The sequence below is a fragment of the Cornus florida genome, unplaced genomic scaffold, assembly GCF_030987335.1.
Source record: "Cornus florida cultivar Cherokee Brave unplaced genomic scaffold, ASM3098733v1 CherokeeBrave_3.0.0_Hap2_Chr10, whole genome shotgun sequence".
Lineage (NCBI taxonomy): Eukaryota > Viridiplantae > Streptophyta > Magnoliopsida > Cornales > Cornaceae > Cornus > Cornus florida.
Genome location: NW_026775580.1, coordinates 71,246,426 through 71,269,106, shown reverse-complemented (window position 1 = coordinate 71,269,106; position 22,681 = coordinate 71,246,426). Strand labels below are relative to the sequence as shown.

Here is a 22,681-nt window from a genome sequence, read left to right as displayed (position 1 = left end):
CCTTCAAAAGTAATTGCGCTATAAGTGTTCTTCTTCCCTACTTAAGGTGACGACAACTTGGGTAGATTTTTGTTCTTGGGTTCAAATGATCCAATAAGTTGGTCGGATTTTGTTCAATTTTATGGTAAATCTCTTTGTTTGTATCTCTGTTAGTACCGTGTTTGGATTCAACACCTTTTAAAATTATGACTTTGAAAAAATCAGATAAAATAAAAGGATTTAAAATGAAATCTTGAAGCTCATCTTTATGTTTGGTGCAAAGTGGAGTTAAAAGAGATAAAAGGATTGGTAAATTGATGGAGTTTTCCGTAAATAACCCTAGTAATTTTTCAAGTTGCACAACATTTTATACAAATATTTTTAATTGTCACTTCCTAAATGATAAATTGTATGACTATTGTGAGTATGTATGTACGTATGAATGTTTGCATAAAAAAAAAAAATAGAATTAAAATTAAAAAAGAAAGTGAGAAAGAAAGAAAACTACAGCCGTGATTTATAGAATGTATTGCAGACACATGCGCTTTAAAAAAGTTAAGAATATATGGAGCTTAAGAAACAAAGAGACAAAGGAATCTTAAACTAAACAGATGCAAAAATTGACCACTTGCATGTTTTGATTTGGAGTGAGGACCTAACCTTTTTAAATGTTTGCTACTCCATTTTTCTTTCTTCACTTCCACCATAAGAAAAAGGTGATGGGTTATAAACAAATAAAAGTGACAGGACATAAATGATGGCACATCCATGAGATTGGGACATACTTGTCAATGATTTGTACTTCCATATCATTTTACAATAACAACCCTCCTCTTTCTCTCTAAACCATTATTATAATAAATTAATTAATTAATTAAATTACAAACATAAGTTACCGCATTGTGAAATATAAATTAATAAATGATTCTGATTTATTTGACATTCGATGAACTAATCTAATAACAACTTATGCTGATTAGCTGGGTTAGTCAAAAAAAATTGAGCATAATTGGTCCCCAAAGACAAATAGATCAGAGATGGAGGATGAAGATCTACAAAATCCTAAAAGTAGAGTCCCTACCATTTGCAATTTGGTGAAAAAAGCCGGTTTAATTGGGGAAAGCACACACATGGTGTTGAGTTTCTTGATAAGCGAGTCGTCGTCTAAAGGCACCTACTTTGGGTCACTTCACAAGTGTGCTTCCTGGTGGGTGGGTAAGGTATACATCTATGCATGTAATTTGCTTTTCGTTGGGGTATACGATGATTTCAGGAGCTGAAAGTTTCCAAGATTTAAGTTCATCTTTTGAATGGTTTGGTGGGTTGTAACGTGTAATCCTTTTTTTTAATTTGACATCATGATCATTACAACTATGATTATAATTATTTGTATTAAAAAAAAAAATACTCTATTAGTCACAAAATATGTGTCTATCGACTCACAAATTATAAATTACAGTTCTTAATATGAACACTTATTTTGAGACTGAGTTAGTCTTAAAATTCAGAGAAAGAATATGAGAATTAAAATTCTATTTGATACCTTTCATTGATGATGTTACATCCAATTCATATAATATGATTTAGCTAAAATAAGTAACTAATTACCTACCAATTGGTCCTAAATTAAAGAGTAAATAATTCAATCATACAGCTGTACTATAAGAGATAAAATCTCAACACTCCCCTCAAGTTGGTGCATAGATGTCACACATGCCGAACTTGTCTAAAAATTTAGAAAACACATGATTTGAGACTGCTTTGAAGAGAATGTCGGCTAGTTGATCCTCAGATCAAATCTTAAGCAACTCCACAATTTTCCCATCCAACTTCTCCTTAATGAAGAATCTGTCTATTTCGACATGTTTCGTACGATCATGTTGAACTAGATTATGGGCAATATCACATGTTGCTTTATTGTCACAATATAGTCGAATAAGTTGCCCGGGTAGATAACCCAAATCCCGCAAGAGAAGTCTTAACCACAATGTTTCACAAAGTGTAAGCGCTATACCTCTGAATTCAGCTTCTGCATTCGAGCGAGCAACAACATGTTGTTCTTGCTTCTCCATGTAACAAGATTACCTCCTACAAAAGTAAAGTAACCAGATGTAGATTGCCTATCATTTATAGTTCCAGCCCAGTCAGCATCAGTATATGCATCTATGTTTTGATAACAAACATTTTTAGTGAAAAAAATTCCTTTTCCAGGAGCAGATTTCAAATACCTCAAAATGCGCATAACTGCATTCATATGTTGCTCTCCAGGATCATGCATAAATTGGCTAACAATGCTCAATGCATAAGCCAGATCCGGTCTCGTGTATGCTAAGTACATCAATCTCCCTACAAGTCTTTAGTATCTTCCTTTATTAGCAGATACTTGGTTGAACTCAACACATAATTTCAATCCTTCTTCCACTGGTGTCTCAGCTGGTTGACATGCTATCATGCTAGTCTCTTGTAATAGATCTAAGACATATTTTCTTTGAGATAGAAAGATTCCTTTATTAGATTGAGATACTTCGATCCCAAGAAAATATCTCAAAAGACCTAGATCTTTCATTTCGAATTCTCTGGACAAGTACTTCTTGAAAGTCTTCATTTCTTCAGGATCATTCCCTATAACTTCCATGTCATTTACATATACAATGAGTGCAGTGATCTTACCCTGTTGTTTCTTCAAAAATAACGTGTGGCTTAAATTGTTTAGACGGTAGCCAAAGGCTATCATAAACTTTGTGAATCTTCCAAACCATGTTCTTGGAGATTGTTTCAACCTATATAATGATTTCTTTAACCTGCAGACCTTTCGACTACACTTTTCGGGTATCATGCATCCTGGTGGGAGATCCATATAGACTTCTTCAAATAATTCACCATGTAAAAAGGCATTCTTCACATTGAATTGTTGCAATGGCCAATCCAAGTTCGCAGTTAAAGACAACAAGACTCGAACTGTATTGATTTTGGCTACAGGTGCGAACGTCTCTGTGTAATCAATTCCATAGGTTTGGGTGTAGCCTTTTGCCATCAATCTTGCTTTAAAGCGTTCAACTGTGCCATCGGCTTTATACTTCACAGTGTAAATCCATCGACATCCAACTGGTTTCTTTCCTGGTGGAGGATCAATAAATTCCCAAGTTTCATTTTTTTGCAAGGATTTCATTTCCTCGTTCATAGTTGCTTTCTACCTAGGGGCAGCTAAAGCTTCTTGCGCACTGTTAGGAATAGATATAGTAGATAATAGATTTACAAATGACAAATTTGATTCTGACAAACGATGGTTCGACACATAATTGCTCATGGGATACTTAACTTTACTAGAAAGTTCAGGTTCATATGTGGGTTTAAGAATACCGCTAGTGTGACGTGGTGGGAATTGTTTTCTGAGCGGCTAAGGCACTAAATCAGGAACATCCTTAGAAGGCGATTGGTTTGATATATCAGTTACGAGGGACTCGAACTCGGATGACAATAGGGTTGGCGCCATACTTTCCATTCTGGGCATTCATCACCACTTTGATCCAAATTTATACCACTCGAATCCAATTCCCCCGATTCCTTATTGGTTGGTCCAACTTATGAGTCATCAACACTAGAATCGCCGTCCTCAAAAGTGTGATAATCATAATCTAGAATCTGAATTTCATTCTGGTACTCCCCCTAAAGTTCATACGTAGAGGAAAAATACATTGAGTCTTCATGGAAGACAACATCCATTGTGATAAACATTCGTCGAGTTGGAGGGTGATAACAACGATTCCCCTTTTGATGAGTAGCATATCCGAGAAAAACACAACGCAATGCTCAAGGAGTTAGCTTGTTGCATTGATGCTTATGGAGGTGTATAAATGTTACACAACCAAAGACATAAGGAGGTAGATTTGGGATGGTTGAGGCAACAATTGCGTCAATGAGAGCCTTTAATGGTGTCCGGAAGATAATAAAGTTGGAAGGTCCTCAATTGATTAGATATGCTGCAGAGGTAAGTGTTTTACCCCAATACGATAATGGCATATGCGATTCTATCAATGAAGCACGAACAACCTCCAACAAGTGTCGATTATTTCGCTCTGCAACCCTGTTCTGCTGGTGTGTATTGGAATAGTGGTTTGATTAATAGTTCCATGTGTTTCCAAATACTGCTGAAGGTCAAAACTCTGATATTCTCCACCATTGTCACTACGAAAAACCTGAACATGTGTATTGTATTGAGTTTCAACCATTTTATGAAACTTTTAAAACAATAAGTTCACTTCACCTTTGGACTTCATCAAGCACAAATAGGTCATCTTGGTACAGTCATCAATAAAAGTAACAAACCAACGGGATCCACCTAAAGTAGTGACTTTGGACGGACCTCAAACATCAGAATGTATAATCATAAAAGGAAGTGGACTTTTATGCAAATATAATGGATACGAAACACGGTGGCTCTTTGCTAGTTCACAAACATCACAACACTCCCCCTCAAGTTGGTGCATAGATGTCACATATGCCCAACTTGTCTAAAATTTTTGAAAACACTTGATTTGAGACTGCTTTGAAGAGAATGTTGACTAGTTGATCCTCAGATCGAATCTTAGGCAACTCCACAATTTTGCCATCCAACTTCTCCTTAATGAAGAATCTGTCTATTTCGACATGCTTCGTACGATCATGTTGAACTAGATTATGGGCAATATCACATGCTGCTTTATTGTCACAATATAGTCGAATAGGTTACCCAGGTAGATAACCCAAATCTTGCAAGAGAAGTCTTAACCACAATGTTTCACAAAGTGCAAGCACTATACCTCTGAATTCAGTTTCTGCACTCGAGCGAGCAAGAACATTTTGTTTCTTGCTTCTCCATATAACAAGATTACCTCCTACAAAAGTAAAGTAATCAAAGTAGATCGCCTATCATCTATAGCTCCAGCCCAGTCAACATCAGTATATGCATCTATGTTTCGATAACTAGCATTTTTAGTGAACAAAATTCCTTTTCCCGGAGCAGATTTCAAATACCTCAAAATACGCATAACTGCATTCATATGTTGTTTTTTAGGATCATGCATAAACTGGCTAACAATGCTTAATGCATAAGCCAAATCCAGTCTCGTGTGTGCTAAGTACTTCAATCTCGCTACAAGTCTTTGGTATCTTCCTTTATTAGCAGGTACTTGGTTGGACTCAATACATAACTTTAGTCCTTCTTCCACTGGTGTCTCAGTTGGTTGACATGCTGTCATGCCAGTCTCTTGTAATAGATCTAAGGCATATTTTCTTTGAGATATAAAGATTCCTTTATTAGATCGAGATACTTCGATCCCAAAAAAATATCTCAAAAGACCTAGATCTTTTATTTCGAATTCTTTGGACAAGTACTTCTTGAAAGCCTTAATTTTTTCAGGATCATTCCCTGTATCCACCATGTCATCTACATATACAATGAGTGCAGTGATCTCACCCTGTTGTTTCTTCAGAAATAACGTGTGATCTGAATTGCTCTGACGGTAGCTAAAGGCTATCATAGACTTTGTGATTTTTCCAAACCATGTTCTTGGAGATTGTTTCAACCCATATAATGATTTCTTTAACCCGCAGAACTTTCGACTATACTTTTCGAGTATCATATATCCTGGTGGGAGATCCATGTAGACTTCTTCAGATAATTCACAATGCATAAAGGCATTCTACACATCGAATTATTGCAATGGCCAATCCAAGTTCGCAGCTAAAGACAACAAGACACGAACTGTATTTATTTCGGCTATAGGTGCGAACGTCTCTGTGTAATCGATTCCATAGGTTTAGGTGTAACCTTTTGCCACTAATCTTGTTTTAAAGCGTTCAACTGTGCCATCTGCTTTATACTTCACAGTGTAAATCCATCGACATCCAACTGGTTTCTTTTCTGGTGGAGGATCAATGAGTTCCCAAGTTTCATTTTTCTGCAAGGATTTCATTTCCTCGTTCATAGCTGCTTTCCACCTAGGTCAGCTAAGGCTTTCAGCACACTATTAGGAATATATACAATAGATAATTGATTTACAAATGACAAATTTGATTCTAACAATCGATGGATTGACACATAATTGCTCATGTGATACTTAACTTTACTAGAATGTTCTGGTTCATATGTGGGTTTAGGAATACCTCTAGTGTAACGCGGTGGTAATTGTTTTCTGAGTGGTTCAGGCACCAAATCAGGAACATCCTCAATAGGCGATTGGTTTGATATACTAATTACGAGGGACTCGAACTTGAACGATGATGGGGTTGGCGCCATACTTTCCATTTTTGAGCGTTCATCACCACTTTGATCCAAACTTATACCACTTGAATCTAATTTTGCTGATTCCTGATTCGTTGGTCCAACTTGTGAGTCATTAACATTAGAATCTCCGTCCTCAAAAATGTGATAATCATAATCTAGAGTTTGAATTTCGTTTTGGTACTCCCCCTGAAGTTCAGACGCAGAGGAAAAATACATTGAGTCTTCATGGAAGACAACATCCATTGTGATAAACATTCAATGAGTGGGAGGGTGACAATAGCGATACCTCTTTTGATAAGTAGCATATCCGAGAAAAACACATCGCAATGCTCGAAGAGTTAGCTTGTTGCATTGATGCTTATGGAGGTGTACAAATGCTACACAACCAAATACATGACGGTTAGGGCAACAACTGCGTCAATGAGAGCCTGCAATAGTGTCCGGAAGGCAATAGAGTTGGAAGATACTCGATTAATGAGATATGCTGCAGATGTAAGTGCTTCTCCCCAATACGATAATGGCATATGCGCTTCTATCAATTGGTGTGTCGTCGTACCAACGTCTAAAGATGTACAAAAGATAGTGAATGTGCAATGTAGCCAAGTTTTACATTTATAAATGCCACTACTACCATTAACTAAAACTATAACAAGGGTGAGTAGGGATCGTCCCAAGGGATTGAAGGGCTACTAGTAATGAAACAATGCTTAGGGTTAGTAGGTCGAGTGATCAAAGGTAGGTTGTTTGGTTGATTAAACTACAATTAAGATTAAACAAGATCAATATAAAACAAGTAATTAAAGGATAGATAAAACAAAAGAGAGAGATCTTGGGACTTAGAAATCACCACTAAGCATCACCTTTCTATACACTCAATTAACAATTAATGAGGGGGAAAACATATGTTGCAGCAATAGTGAGTGTATGTGGTTGTTTTTACAAGCATGGATGACCAATTAAGTATATATTGTCTAAAGACCACAATGAATAGCACAATACATCAAACTAAGTCATTAATCCTTCTTTAAGCTCACAATCCAAACATATCACATAATTAGAGAAATATACTACTTGCATTCATAAGTATGGAATATCAAACAACAAGCATGGATTGTCCTCCCATTTAACAACTAAGGTAGTGACACTACATCTAAGCTAATGACATGGAAATTAAACTAATTAGACTAAGGGAGAGGCACAATCCATCAAGAAATGAGTATGAACTATTAAATAAACTACAAGAGTATTCTATTAAGCACTATATCTTGACAATCTCTAAATCTATAGCATCAACACACATAGACATGCATCAACAACACGAGATAGAGATAAACACATGAACATCTATTCTAGCATACATAGACATATGGATAGAATGAAATAATCAATTGGAAAAATTAAACCACACAAATCATTGAATAAATAAGATCTATGTATACAAATATGTCAAAACATGTATTACAACATAAATCCCCTCAAAAATACATAAATCAAGGTAAAGAAAGCATGCTTAGGGCTAACTCTAGCCCCAAGAGGATGTCTAGCCACTCATGAATGGTGTCCTCCAACCCTCAAGGGCTATCTCCATGTTAGAAATGTTCTTCTTCTTGAGGAAGATGGAGATCTCTCAAGAATGTCTCTAGCCTCATCTTCTCTTTTTTTCATCTCTAAGAATTGTATCTAAGACTATCAAAAACTATCTATCTAAGCATCATTGTAAAAATGGCTCATAATCCTTATATAGGTAGCTCAAATGTCACATCCAATGGTCTAGGCTCGTACACAAGGGCTCCTCCAATGATTGCACAACGAGACAACTTTTAATGAGCTGGAGATATATTTTTTCGGATTTGAGAGGGTTCGATCGATCGAACCTGTGCTGTGATCGATCGAATATGGCTGAGATCTATCAAACTTTAGCTGGATTGATCCTCCCATGGCGGCTCCTTTTTGGATGAGGACAGACCTGAGATATTTTGGGGAATGAGACAAAAGTGGTAGGTAGGGTGGTACAACAGGATAAGATAGAATCTTTTCGATCGATCTGAGAATTGTTAGATCGATCGAACTTTGTGGGATCTTCGGATAATGACAAAAGAGCTTGGATTCATCTTAGAGAGTCTAGATCGATGAACTTTCAATCGATCGAAGTATTCTTGAAATCGATTGAACCAACTGAATTTCCACACTTTGCTTCAATTTGCTTCCACTTTGCTCCTTTCTTCCATCCAGCTTAAGTTAGCTTCTTTGAAGCTCTTATTTAGTTGAATTAGCTTATTTTGGGGATAAGCACCTAAAAAGGGTAATAACACGAAATTAGTCTAAAACAGAAAAATAAGATAGATAAAGGTCCTAGAATACTTAAGCTTAAGGGGTTTAAATGCGCACTTTTCAGCGCTCATCACACCCCCAAACTTAAATATTGCTAGTCCCTAGCAATGAACTAGAAAGTAAAGGAATGAAATGAACAACTATACAAGTATGAACTAGAAAGTAATAAATGGATAACGCCACTTTCGTAGGGAACACGATTGTATTTAGCATATGCAACAAGCCTTTTAAACCCCTAGGTTACCCCTAATGGACGAGTGAAGTCTCGTGAGGGTTTCCAGAAATGATACCTACAAACATTAAGCTCATTCTTACAAAAAAGGCATCAATATTGCAAACAAGCATTGGAAGAAAACTACCTCAAGTATGCAATCTCTCAAAATTTCAACATCAAGCAAATAAGTATGGTCCTCCACACATCAAGAAAATGATCATGCAAATCAAAACAACACTAGAATCCTTTTTGAGTGGACCGGCATCAAGTGTGTTACTATCTAAGCCAACTAAAGAAATAATCACATCCTTACCCTCAAACTAGCATACAAATCTAGTACAGATTATTAAGACAAAGAATGGACCTTCTATTAAAGTTTTATTTATCTAGGTGCGCTTATTCTTTTCACTCGATTTTTTTTTTTTTTTTTTATCCCTAAGGATCAAAGATGGAAGTATGGTGCAATGTGCTGATCTATTAAGCTTTCTAGCGATCCATGAGGTCGAGCGTTAGGTTAATGACTCCCAAACCGGATGGCTTTAGGGCATTAGGTGTTCAAACATCCCTAAGGACTTACAAGCTCAAATCAATTAGGTTACAAATTAAAACAACTTCCATCTAATCATTTCCCACTTCTTACCTTTTGGGAGAAGTCCTCACTTTTTTACCTACCCTTTTTTTTAAAAGCAAAGTTCAATTATTAACCTAGAGTTTGGGCCCTCCACCTTTCGGCGCTAGAAATTCAGTGCTTGATGAGACTAGAATCCCGGCTACTCAATGAAAAGTGATTGTTATCCACTTTTGTCAAAATGAAAGCTTTCAATGCACTACTAGCTCAATTGGGATATAATTAATTCAATAATTAATAAAGCATGTATCCCACAAATGAATGCTAGTATGCACCTGTGCTAGTGTAGAACCCTAGAGTGAATCTCAAAACAATCACAAAATCAGGATGATGTGGACCACAAATGCATGCAAGGAGTAAATTTTTCAAAAAATTTACTCCTAAATGGCATCCATAAGGCATACAAGGAGTATTGGACTCTTAAGTTAAGCAATTTTTAAATTTTTATAATTCTCAAAAGATCAAAATCATCACTAGTTATGGACCAATCATAGACAATCCCTCAAATACACAAGTCATGCTTAAAATTTTGAATTGAAAGCAAATCCTGCAATTAACACCATTACCCCCCTCCTCAAACTTAAATGGCACAATGTCTTCAATGTGCAAAGAGTACAAAGGAAAAAGTATACCAGTGTAGCTATAGCAAAGAATGGCTGGGACACAAGTATCCAAAGTGGGTGGTATAACCCCCCCAAACTTGGGATTAAATGTGGTCTTGAAAAGATGGCACTGGATAAACCTCATTAGATAACAAAGGGAATAATAATAGTGCACAGTGGACATACAAATGTAAATGGGATAAGAAATTGAAGTAAAGAGAGAGAGAGGAAAAAGGGTGGTCCTGAAAATTTGGGCAACACTCTCTTTCACTGAAGTCACTGGGATACATCTGATAAAGTCAATCAAATACAGATATATCAATACAAGGTATGACATCCGGAAGATAGCAAAATATAGCATGTATAGCAAAAGATAGAAATAATGTAAAAATAATGTACATCAGAATATCTGGGCTAACAGATTAGCCGTAAAAATATCACAATAGTAGCAAAAATAGCAAATATCACAGATATGTAAAGCAGGTAATAGAGAGATATGAAGATCATGCTGAGGAGGTAGAACGGGCAGGGCGCGCTCCACGGATATCTCGGGATATGTCTCGTAGTACAGCCATGCCATCTGTACGCAGGGAAGAAATGTCAGCTTGGATGGAGACAGTGTCTGCGCTGATAGAGACTACGGCATCCTCCAAAGCCTGGAGACGCTCTCCAAAATCGAGTGTCTGTACTGGAGCCTCAGGTATGACTGGATCAGGAAACTGTGGTACATCCTGAGTGTGCTCCAGAGAATGAACTGGTGACCTTGCTAGAGAATGATGTTGTAGACCCTCCGCAGGATACTGTTATAAGTCAATGTCTATATGGACTGTAGCTGGATCGACTGCTGAATCATCCGCTGCTGGTGCGGCTGCTGCCATCTCCTCCTCCTCTGCTGCTATCACTGCGTCTCTAAAAGACTCTTATTCTAGTCATTTTTGCCAAAATGGCAAGCTTCTGTCTCTGAGCGCTCAGTGGGACGAAATGGATAGCGCTGATCCCGGAGGATCTAAGTGATCAGATGGCCAAATGGAAGATACTTAGCCCGCTTGGGCTTGGCTTTGCTAATATAGTCGGCATAGAGCTTTATCATCACAGTCCAGTAGAGGGCTGGAATAGAAACCCAGCACCCTCTGTAGAGGGCATATAGGGTTGTCAAATAATCGCCACGCCTCTTGATCTTGTGGCCGCCATGAACACATTTCGGTACAGGACCGAATCAAAGAACCACAGGTCATCGGGCAAATAGGTGCGAGTAGCAAATGTGTCACCCTCACTGTAATGGCCTGTAAGTGCCTCGGCCATAAATGTATAAGAAGGCCTCCTCTCCAAAATGGGATAATCGAGCTCAAGCTCAGGAGGGCAGGCATACAGGCATCGGCAGGATCGGGCCAGAGTCTCCACTGTGATGCAGATAGGATAGCCATCCACTATAGTGCGTAGCTCCGCCAGATTACTCTGGGCAGGTCGGAGGTTCTGGAAGAACATCCGAACAAGCCTTGGGCAAACTGGGTAAGTGACCGGGGCTAGAATGGCTGAAATTCCCCTGCGGTTAATGTAATGACCCGGTCATTTTCCTTCATTTCATTTTTCTCAGATTTTCACGGATTTTTTTTTTTTTTTTTTTTTTTTTTTTTTTTTTTTTTCCGTTGATCCTTTCTTTTCTAAGTTCAGTTTCTTGTCACTTAGTGTCATCTCGAGTGCTCTGGAATGATTTCTGAGCCTCTTTTCTTTGGATTGACAACTTCCTTTGAGGACCGCGTCATTTCCACACTTTCATTTTTCGGACACTATTCACTTTTCGTCATTTTTCCTATTTCGTCTTTTCTCCATTTGTCACTTTGTTGGCATAACCACACTTCTTGTGTTCAGAGTTGGTTTTTGACTTCACGTATCTTCATTCTAAGTGGTTTTCACGAAATACGTATCTTTACTTTTGCAGAAAAGTACTCTGGTTGCTCCCGGTATCCGTAAGGGTACGAATGCAAAGTTCTTTGAAAACTTATTCTTTTCTTGGGGTGTTTTTCATAAATATCTTTTGAAGATATTTCATTTTAGGGGTTTCTAAGAAAATATTTTTGGAAGATATTTTCATTTTGGGCTAGTTGTGCAGTTTTCACTTTTTGTAGGGGCCATTGTGCAATTAATGAAAGTTATTACTAAATGTCTTGTTTTGAGCCTGGATCCTCATACGGGATTCATTTTCACTTTTCGTCAAGTCACGTACTCTTAGAATTTCCTTCTGGTTGTTTTTCTCCAGTTTTAAGGTTTCTGGCCCGAGTTGCCGCCGAACTTGTTCGGTGCATATCTCTCTACTCGGGACTCGGTTTTTGATACCGTTTCTTCTGTTATTCATATTTTCTCATTTTGGTTATTTTTTGTTCATGGAGTTTTGCCGTTTGAGCGCGTCTGCTCAAATTTCACTTTTTCGGACCGGCGGGGCCTGTTCGGGGCACTTTTTGAGATTTTCTATAAATAGGGGGCCTTAGAAAGAAAAATCATATTTTTTTTTCTCTCTCTCTCCTCTCTCTTTGCCGGATCTCATGACAGCCATGGCTGCCATCTTCTCTCTCTTTTTTTGAGCTTCTTCCCTTCAATGAAAAGTCATTGTGCCTTAGTGTTTTATGTTCGTCTTGGCGAGGCCTTTGATTCCACCGATTGGAATCTCGTTTTGGCCATTTCTTGAGTTTGGGTTTAAGGTCAAGTTGTGATTTTCATGGGGCTTCCTTGGGGTTCTTGTTCATCGTGTTGTCCCCAACAAAATCTAGAAGTTTCATCGGATTCGGAGCCGTTTCATTTCGGTAGGGATTTGAGATTTCATCTCAAATGGAGGTAGGGGATGTTTTAGGACTATCTATGTGTTGTATTGAGTGTTTCCCATGATTATACAACTTATATGTTTGCCTTGTATTAAATCTAAAAAGTTAGTAATGATAATTTCTTTGTATAAAATTTAATTCACATGATGATGTATAACTTAAATTTAAATTGTGGCATGCTAGAAAGTTTAGTTTTAATATGTTTGTTAATATATTTCAAATTGGGATTTATTGAATAAGAATTGCACTTTTTATTTAATATTTTTCTTTGTGAAAGATTAATTCACATGGCCATACCTTGCATGAAATTAAGTTGTGACATGCTTTTAAATTAAGTCTTGGCATGTTTGTTAACATACTTTAATTTGAGAGCATTTGGACAAGTATGAAAATCTAGAGATTTTAAATTAAATGACCAATTAAAATCTATTTAACGGTTCCCTTTGCCTAATTAAGTTTTTAACTTGATAATCATGATGACTAGGACTTGTATACTAGTATATATTAAATAGGGACCATTTGAAGTTGCTTTGAAATTTAAAAGTTTAATTATCATGATATAATTAAATTCTACCTTATTGTACCATTGGCCTACTTGAGATTTTAGTGAATGTGTGTGGATACCATGTTATGTTGTTTAACATGTATGAATTGCAGGCCATTTGATTGAGATTTGAAACCTAGGGAAATTAATTAGTTATTTGATTAATTTTCGTTTCTATTACATTATTGATCAAATCATGCGTTTAATATTGATATTATGTTTAAAGCATGATTTTAGACTTGTAATGGACTTATGCGATTATGTTTCAATATTGAATTATATTGTTATATCGTGTAACGAATCGCACACTGATGATTCGACATGTGATATTATAATAGCGCGTAACGAATCGCGTTCTGAAGATTCGACATTGTCATCCTATAGTAGTTGTGGATTTAGGGCATGTATCGCGTGGTTTCAACCTACTTGTGCATGGAACGTAGTTTCGTGCTAATATATATATTTTGCATATAAGTTGTTAACTTATTTATTTTGGAGTCTTGGGACATTGTTACTGTGATGTGGCTAGGGTTTGGCTCTAGTGCGGGAGGTATGAGTTATCTCCATTAAGATAGTGTGCACTAGGGTGGTCTTCCCAGCGGGTTAATGCCTGGAATAATCATTTTGTTCTTGGTTTAGTTCAAGACGTGATGTCCAAGTCTTCCACTATTTGTTTTCGCATTCAATTCCAAGTTGATAATCAATGTTTAATTGTGACTTATGGTTTTGGTTATTGGCGATTTAATGTTGTTAAGTACATTTACGTATTATGGTTTTGAATGAATCATAGCATGCTTTTAATGTTGTTAAGTACATTCATATTTTTATGATTTTTGATAAATCAATGTAAACCTTGATGTTGTTAAGCACATTATGTTGTATTGTTCAAATGTAACTTAGGAATGATCCTATAAATTCATTTGGAACGTAGACGTTAGGTGGCATGACCCACTTTTGTCATCTTTGTATTTTAGATTTCAAATTGATAACTTTGAGAATCTATGTTTTGTTGCTTTGTATAGCATGCATCTATGTTGCTTAAATTGCATAGATATGGTGAATTGTGCTATATTGTTCAAATGTAACTTAGGAATGATCCTATAGATTCATTTGGAACATAGACGTTAGGTGGCATGACCCACTTTGGTTGTTTTCGTATTTTAGATTTCAAGTTGATAACTTTGAGAATCTATACCTTGTTGTTTTGTATAACATGCTCCTATGTGGTTTAAATTGATTGGATGATGTGATTTGTGCTAGAAATGATCTAGGGTAGCTTAGGATGCTCCCTGAGTCTCATCTTGACATAGACGTTAGGTGGTATGAGCCCCTTTAACATGTTTCACCTTAAGGTGATAAAATTGTAAAATGCTAGGTCGATGCATGCTCATTTTCTACGAGTAGCTTTATGTTACTCACCCACGTAGTGGGGACATTTTTCAGGTACAGGAATCAAGGTTGAGTTTCTTGTTATGCTTGGATGATTTGTGGACTTGAAGGTTCCATTCTCGTAAAGGTTAGCTAGAAATGCCACTTGTAGCCTTATGTGTAAAATGTGTATTTTTTGTTCTAAATATGTAATGTGTACACGAGTACGATCTTTTCAATGTAATCGACATGTATGAGATGAGGTCGGAGGCCAATGACATGTATTTTGTATCCTATGTAATTTATGACTTCATGAAATATATGAAAATATTGAAAAATGCCAAGTTATTGTTTCACTATGTTTGTATCGGGTGTGGGAATTCCATTTTCATTCTTTCATAGGGTCTTACTAATAATGCATAAAGTGTGGCCAAGGTCCAAATGGTGCTTTGTAACCATTTCATAATTTTGAGTTCCAGGTTTTTATCCCAAGCTTCATTTTTGTCATTTTGGCAGTTGGGGGAGTCGTATTTTGCATCGGTGGTATTTTTAAACTGTGGATCATTGTAACGCGTCCTAATAGGTAAGTTACGTCTGCGTGCACAGTTATTTTCGGGAAAAACTCTTTCGTTGGCGAAATGAGCCTCTAATGGATTCATTTCACACTTTTGTTGAAAGATCTTGCTTAAGGGCATTTTGGGAATTTCTTTTGGGAAATAAATTCCATTCTTGACTTCGTCACATAGAAAATGTGATTTTAGGGGGAGTTTCTTCACGATATTTTTTCGAAAAATGTCATCTTGATCTCGAAAACTGTGCTCCAAACTCAATTTTATGTTATTCTACTGTTTCTGCTGTTTAAGTTCAACTCTTGTCAAGTTGAACCGGTTCAAGAAGGTTGAACCGGTTCAAGTGTGTCTCTTAGTCCAGCATGGGCGTACTGCCCATGTTGAACCAGTTCAAGTCTTGCAGTTACTGTTGTAAGTTCAGCTTTGACCTTCCAACCTCAAATTGTTGTAACTTCTTTGTTTCAACTCCGAATTGGTCCGTTCTTGAGTCTAAATTGACCTCGTTGAAATAAGCTTTCCAATGGTATCAATTTTAGATTCGTATTCTTCTCCTATCTCAAGATATCCTCATTTTAGTGAGAGGGTGTCGGATTTAGTTCGAACCGAGATAGGGTTCATCTGGGATTTCAGTTCCTTGGGACTTCAGGTGAAGTTACCAAAGGATGTTTTTGGACATTTTTGATCTTATTTGACTTGTTAAAAGTCAAATTCCTTCCTTTTGGGGTAAAATGACCATTTTACCCTTGGTCCTTCTTTTGTAGGATTTTGATGTCCTTGTCTTCGTTTTGCTTCCGCTGAGTCTCAAAATTTCTTGAAGGGCCATTCTCGTGCTTTAGGGATGATGTACATCTCTAAGGACTTGGTTTTGTTTTGCTTCCGTATTTTGGATCCGTTTCGGGTCATCACATGACACACTGGGTTAAAAAAATTCAGGGTCGTCACAGTCAATGTCCTCATAGGCTGCCCGGGTAAGGATATATCGGAAGAAGAAAGAAATGTCAAAAATTGACTCATGTGCCACCTGAAGGCGTGAGTATCTTGGCAGCAGTCTGTCTACGGTCTAGTCTGGCTGTGCAGGAGCCGGAGATGAAGAAGGTGATGGTTTATGCTCAGCCTTATCATGAGATGATGAAGATGCAGAAACAGAAGACTGTAGTTTGCTGTTTGATGGGGATTGAGCTGGATCGACCTCTGTATAATCCTCCAGTTGCTCAGGATTCGGGACCTGAGATGGTTCTGTCTGATGTTCGGGCTGCTCCCGAACATGAGAGGGCTCATTTGGCCCCTCTAATCTGGGCCTGACTCGGTGATGATAATGTCCACGAGCAATAGTCTTGACCCTAGCCATGGCCTGCAAAACAGAAAGAAAACACTTGTAATATAAGTTAGTATTGGCATTAAGAATTGAAGCACAATATATAAAAACATGTATGTCAAATAAGATAGACAACACAAGCCATGAATCTACGCAAGTATGATGGGGCTAAATAAACAGTGACAGTAAGTGAAGCATGCTAAATAATATAAGTATAGAATGTATCCAATGTGGAAAACTCAGGCATTGGGCATGTATGAGATAACATGGAATCACAAAAGAAAGTGTGTGAAGTGTAGGATGCAAATTTGTGAAATTCGACCGATCATAAAAATGTGAGATCGATCTGAGAAATGTTCGATCGATCTTTGAACGATCGATCTGAGAAAACTTCGATCGATCGAACTGGGAAGGGAAATTCGAAAAGTCACAGATCTATGACGTGGAAGGCACGGGGGCACCCAAGCAAACTTGTGGGGCCCTCTTACACATCAACAACACAATATGGGTCACTTGTTTGGCCCGTGGCACTCAAAAATCAATTTAAAAATGAAATATATATACAAAACTATATATATATATATATATATACAAAATCATGGAAACTTCAAATATAGCAAGATTCAGACATAGCAACCATAGATCTAACATGGCAAGCATTACAAATGGGTAGATTGAAACTCAAAATCAAGGGGAAAGCTAGGAACTTACCAAATCCGAGAGAGAGGAGTGGTGGCAAGCATTACAAATGGGTAGATTGAAACTCAAAATCAAGGGGAAAGCTCGGAACTTACCAAATCCGAGAGAGAGGAGTGGTGCGAAGGAGAGAGATGAGATCTGAGATGAAGGAGAAAGATTCGAGCCTCGGGAAGGTCGCCGGAGGGCTCGTCGGAGATGGGAGAGAGATGGTTTGCAGCAGCGAGGGCTGAGAAGGTCTTTAGATCGATCTTTGAATCGATCTAATGACCCTAGGATTTTGTTTTTAAAAACATTCCCGACAGGTTTGATCGATTAAGGAAAATTTTCGATCGATCGAACAAAGATTGATCTTAAAAATGTTGAGATCGATCTCTGTTCACTAAATGACATTATTATTATTATTATTATTATTATTATTTATAATATTATATTATTTATTATTATTTTTTTAATATATATATTTTTTTAGAAAAATAACATAAAATAAAATTTTCTGGAATTTTAGAAAATATATAAATTTTTGGATTTTGGAAATTTTAAAATGAAAAGAAAAGTATAAATTAAAAATAAAAAATCTTTAAAATAAAATAAAAATCTTTTTAAGGTTTTTTTTTTTAAGATAAAATAAAAATAAAAATAAAAATAAAACAAAAACAAAAACAAAAACAAAAATGCAATCAAAGTCAAAATCAAGGTCAACAAAGAGTAGAGATCGATCAAACTGAGATCGATCGAAAAGGTAGTTCGATCGATCGAATAGGTGAAAACCTGCAGAGAAATTCGAACGATGCACAAAGAGGCCTTTTTTCATGGATCTCAAAATTTTTCTAAGTGCGGAGTAAAGATCGATCCAAAAAAAAGTTGGATCGATCTTGGAACTTTCAGATCAATCCAAAGGAATTCTTGAACGATACATAGAGAGCTGATTTATGCAGGAATTTTCAGATCGATGGAATAGAGCAGTGATTGGATGCAGGGATGAGTGTTCGATCGATCGAACCTCATTTGAAATCGATCGAACAGGGACAAAATGCCTATTTTCAGAACGAAAGTGCATGCATACTCAATCAAAATTCCTAGCTAAGTGTATGCATTCCAAAACATATCTAGACGACACAAGAAATGAAAGATTAAACAGAAATGAGGGAGGAATAAGGTTGTAAACCCTACGAAGCCTTTACTAGTCTTTAACGTCTCTAGCAAGACATTGGGCTCTTTTAGCCCGGATCAAACATCTTGTAATGCATTCCCTCCTTGTCAGTGTGATAAGTACTTTGAATTCCACCCAACAAAAGGTTCCCTAAAGAACTTATTGGATTAAGTTCAAAGGAATTTGTTGGCCCTTTGTCAAGTGATCTTTGGGCTTCCATGCCCTTTCAAAGCAAGATTTTCAAACATTATTTTTTGAATTCAAGGTTGAAGATGAACTTTTTAAAGTTTTGGTTTTAAGTAAAGGCTCCATTTTTTCACATTCAATGTCTAGACATTTTTCTACAACCTTTACTTCTTCATGCTTGTCAAATGAATTTGGGGTCGGATTGAAGATATTCAACTTCATTTTCATATGCCCAAATGAAATTTTCATTACCCCCGTCCTACAATTGATGTTAGCATTTGAGGTTGCCAAAAAAGGACGGCCAAGGATAACGGGAATTTAGATCTTGGGATTTGGAACCGATTCTATGTCAATGACAACAAAATCGACCGGGAAGAAGAATTTATCAATTTTAATCAAGACGTCCTCAATGATACCCATAGGCTTTTTGATGGATCGGTCGGCAAGTTGTAAAATCACCGACGTCGGTTTCAAGTCTCCTAAGCCTAATTTGACATATACCGAGTATGGAAGAAGATTAACACTTGCTCCTAAGTTTAGAAGAGCCCGATTAATGACATGGTCACTAATGACACAAGAAGTAGTAGGCGAACCGGGGTCCTTAAACTTTGGAAGGGTGTTATGTTGCAAGATTGAGCTCACTTGCTTGGTCAAGATCACTTTCCTAGGTGCTTGACTTTTGTTCTTCCTCTTTTGGGTGCAAAGATCTTTTAAGAAATTGGCATAAGCCGAAATTTGCTTAATTGCATCAAAAAGTGGAAGATTAATCTTCAATTGCCTAAACATTTCAATGATTTCATTAGTTTTGATCTTTTGTTTATCAAGATAAATGGATCCTTTCAAGGCATCCGGAAATGAAGCTCTTGGCTCAAAAGCTTTTTCAAAAATTTTCTTTGAAGAGTTTTCAACGTAAGAACTTTTAAAATCCTTTTTCAAAGCTTTGTTCAATTCATCTTTCAAATCAATTTTGGACTCACTTTTCAGATCACTTTCTAACACTTTCTCATTTGAATGATCATGCATATGCAATGAAGGAGGAATATGATAAGAAACAGGATGGGTGTTAACTTTTGGTTTCACTAGTTCACTCTCTTCATTGGACACACCTACTTTGTTGTCCACAATCTTCCCACTTCTTAAGGTTGTCACCGCATTGACATGCTCAATTGTGTGCCCTTCCGATGAGGAATAAGTCTCCACAACACATTATTGCTTTGGTGGGGCATTCAAAGGCATCTTCCCCTTCTCTCTAGCATTTAAGATATTAGCTATTTGCCTACTTGGGTTTCTAACTTAGCAATGGATTGAGAATGAGAATGAAGCAATTGAGTGTTCGCCTTTAGAGTGCCTAGAGCGGTCAAAACTTTCTCTTCAAAGGCGGGACTCCTAGAGTTTCCTTGGGAATATGATGGTTGATTAGGAAAATGAGAATTGGAAAATTGATTGCCATGTGATTAAAATGATGATGATTTAAAACCTTGGGAACCTTGGTCTTATTTTTGTGGCGGAACATACTTCCCTTGAAAACCACATTAGGAAGGGTTTGAGCTTTCCCCTTGGCTTTTCCAAGAAAAATTTGGATGGTTCCTCCAACTTGAATTGTAATGAGTGCCATAGGGATTATTTCCTTGATTAACAAATGTAGCATTGACTTGCTCATGGGGCTCACTTTGCATATGTCCATGGGTACAATTGGAAGTAGAATGCAAGACACTTGAACAAGTCATGCAAGATTCATTAGATGCACGATGATGAATATAAGTAGGGGAAGAAGATACTTGATTTGCCGAAGTTTGGTTGATCAAAAATTGATCAAACCTTTGAGACAATGATTTCATCTCGGCGGCTATGTCATTGGAGTTGTCAACTTGATACAAGCCGACATTCTTCCTTCCACCTAGGTTTCTACCATTTTTAGAAGATAAGGACCTATGCATGGAATTTTCAGTCATACTTTCATACAATTGCCACACATCATTTTCATGCTTATCAAGATAAGAACCACTCATGGATGCATCAACCATACCCTTGTGATTATCCGGTAAACTTTCAAAGAAATATTGGACTAGTTGCCACTTAGGTATGTCATGATGAGGGCACTTTCTAAGCAAATCATTAAACATTTCCCATGCCTCATGAAACATTTCCCCATCCCCTTGAGAAAATTCTCTAATTGAAGTTCTTATGGCATTGGTCTTAAAAACCGGATAGTACTTTTTCAAGAACTCTTGTTGCATTTCCACCCAAGAAGTTATAGAAAAAGGCCTAAGATTGTTGAACCAATATTTTGCCTTGTCTTTAAGGGTAAAAGGAAAAAGTTTAAGTCTTAAAACTTCTTTCGACATGTCCGTGTATTTCACGGTGGAACACACTTCAAGAAACTCATCCAAATGCTTATAAGGTTCTTCACTAAGAAATCCATGATAGTTTGGAAGCATTTGAATAGTTTATGGTTTAATTTCACAGTAATGTGCTTTAAATGGAGGCAATTGAATGCAAGTGGGTGCATTGTATTCATTAGGCACATAATGGTCTCTTAATGCAATAGGAGGATTCGCAATTGGTAGTGTTAAACGAACACCTTGATTAGCTTGAACTATGGGGGGTTGTGGAACAAATATTGGCTGAGGCATTCCCAATAGAACTTGACCTTATTGTTGTGGGTGAATGAATGATCTAGGCATGCCTAATGGTACTTGAACATTTTCATGATGCACATTAGGGTGGAGGTTGCCTTGTTGGTCTATGTGGCCAAGGTCCTCCACATGGTCGTTATTCAAATCCTCCATTCGTGAAATGGAGTGATGAGAACTACCTCTCCCCCTAGGATTACGAACAATCGATTCAAGATGCAAATTAGGAGGGACAAGAGTAGGATTCAATGACATACAACCATGCATACACTAGCAAAGCAAATAACAAGCAAGTAGCAATCACTTTGCTCCCTCAACAAATCAATCAACAAATCTCCACATATAATGATCCTATGCTCCCATGCTTAAACAACATACAAAGAAAAGTAAATTGCCTCCACACGGGCTCACGATTTATCTAAGAAATAAAAAATAAGCCTTCATGCGGGCCGACGATTTAACTAGAGCTTGAGTTAGAAAGATCTCACAAAGGGTCCTTAAGCAACTTCAATTCATTTTCAACTTCCAAACTTTGCTATGCTTTGCATTTTTTTTAGATTTTTAGTCCTTTTTGTGCATATCTTAGCTCCTTGTTTTGAATTCTCCTTTGCTTAACCTCCTTGCTCAATTTCACTTAGCCAAATAAGAACAAACACAATAAGTAACCAAAAATAAAATAAAGAAAAAACATGATCAAAAGAGTACTAATCCTTAATTGTTTCCAAAACAAGGCGTTGCAAATTAAATCCCCGGCAACGGCGCCAAAAACTTGGTGTGTCGTCGCACCAACGTCTAAAGATGTGCAAAACATAGTGAATTTGCAATGTAGCTAAGTTTTACATTTATAAATGCCACAACTACCATTAACTAAAAATATAGCAAGGGTGAGTAGGGATCGTCCCAAGGGATTGAAGGGCTATTAGTAATGGAACAATGCTTAGGGTTAGTAGGTCGAGTGATCAAAGGTAGGTTGTTTGGTTGATTAAACTACAATTAAGATTAAACAAGATCAATATAAAACAAGTAATTAAAGGATAGATAAAATAAGAGAGAGAGATCTTGGGACTCAGAGATCACCACTAAGCATTACTTTTCTATACACTCAATTCACAATTAATGAGGGGAAAAACATATGTTGCAACAATAGTGAATGTGCGTGGTTATTTTTACAAGTATGAATGACCAATTAAATATATATTGTCTAAACAACACAATACATCAAACTAAGTCATTAATCCTTCTTTAAGCTCACAATCCAAACACATCACATAATTAGAGAAATATACTACTTGTAGTCATAAGTATGGAACATCAAACAATAAGTATGGATTGTATTCCCATTTAACAACTAAGGTAGTTACACTACATATAAGCTAATGACA

General features: G+C 36.9%; 1 pseudogene; it reads left to right on the top strand.

Moving 5' to 3' along the window:
- The first annotated feature begins 20,748 nt into the window (after positions 1-20,748).
- Positions 20,749-20,847, top strand: LOC132280332 (small nucleolar RNA R71; annotated as a pseudogene).
- The last annotated feature ends 1,834 nt before the right edge of the window (positions 20,848-22,681 follow it).